Source organism: Lottia gigantea (assembly GCF_000327385.1).
Source record: "Lottia gigantea unplaced genomic scaffold LOTGIsca_8, whole genome shotgun sequence".
Lineage (NCBI taxonomy): Eukaryota > Metazoa > Mollusca > Gastropoda > Lottiidae > Lottia > Lottia gigantea.
This window is the reverse complement of record NW_008710662.1, coordinates 3,473,756-3,475,478: the sequence shown is the minus strand read 5'-3', so window position 1 is coordinate 3,475,478 and position 1,723 is coordinate 3,473,756.

The window sequence follows — 1,723 nt, the reverse complement described above, 5'->3', positions numbered from 1 at the left end:
CGCATATTACCGGGCATCTTTTCAGTTGTTGCTGTAAAATAAAAAGTGCATTTTATACCATTTCAGTTTATACTGTAAAATGGCAAGTACATATGACACCTTTTCAGTGTATAATTAAAATCAACATTTCAGCTTTTCCTGTAAAATGGCAAGGTCATATGACATCAACTTTTGCTGTCACCAAGTGCATATGGTGTAAACTGGTGGAATTATTCTGGCACTGATTAAGTTTCATATCAGAGGACTACACCATGATGATTTTGTTTTCAATGAACTAAAGTACAACAAGAATATATTCAACCAAGCAACGTATAAACATGTAAAATTACAAGCATCACATAACAGTTCTTCTCAACCTAAGTTAGATCATTCCTACCTAGAAGAGTTCTTCCAAATCTATTCCTCCCAAAAATAAATCATTCAAAAAGTTATTTTTGAAACGTATTTCCCTTGAAAAATATATTTAGTGATTAACAAAGTTTTATCGGTCGTTTGTGCTACTTATCCGAGTCTTCGTGTCTCCTACAGGTTTGCCCATTCAAAATCCTTCTACAGTTTGAAATCGACAAAGTGAAGGCTGTCATGGCAGGATTTTCTCCTTAGTACACAAAAGGAGCAAAATATGGACGTATTATTTAATTATTTTGGGTTTTTTTGCGCATCAAAGGTCGCTATCTGGAAGAGACTGTGAATGTTATAGTTATTACTATATGTACTATATAGATATGAGGTTCAGGATTCGAGGTTTATTTTTGTGAGACGATATCATTAAAACTAATGGGCGTCCAAATTATCTTGTCTATGCATTATGGTTAGGTTGATGATAATGTATCGTGTTACTGTCTCAAAATTCTGGTAAATTATCTAATCAAGTAAGATGATTGTATCAACTTGTTTCAAAGTAAGGAAAATAAGAAACATCTACCCCTCCAGGCTGTGACTGCCTACTAAGTTTCTTTGTTCGTCTATTTTCTTACATCACTAGTAAATAAATAAGTTGAAGTTTGATTAAAAGTTGCCAACCACAGAATAATGGTGTAAATTTGTAACGTGTATTTTTCTCCAGTCAACTTATCACTTGTTAAGAAAATGTAAGGTACAAATTACAATGTTGGAGGCAATGTGATACAGGTAAATTATCCACCTATCAATCACATTCAAAATAGAAAAATTCAAAAATTCTAATCTCTATTTTTTCCTTACTTTCTTGTACTTAAAGAAATACCACAGTCAGATATGCTTCAAGGATCACCATACAGCTTAGTCGTTCTTGAAGCAGTCTCCTTTAACAATGGTCAATTTTCACTATTTCCCTCATCGCTTGCAATTTACAATGTAGTATATCATAAATGAATCAATAGTATGATCAGAGAGAGCTCAAATCGACCAACAAGAGACCAACTGGTAAAGGAAGAATCATAAACACGAGCTACGGATCCACCAACTACCTAATCTACAGTTAGCTCGAAGCGAACGTTAACTTTTCCCCTACCATCATCACCACCACCACCACCACACACGATGCGAACCAAATTTACTTATTGATACAACAAAGGTACAGTACGGAAACAGTACTTCGTTTACTCTCACTCACACAATTGTACTATTTTGTATGGTACTAGAAGTTGACGCTTGTTAACCAGGTCTCATGCAAATTGGACAGCTATGAAGAAGAGAGTCTTTGAATGGCATTTAGCAATTGTGAGTACGATATATAGACACA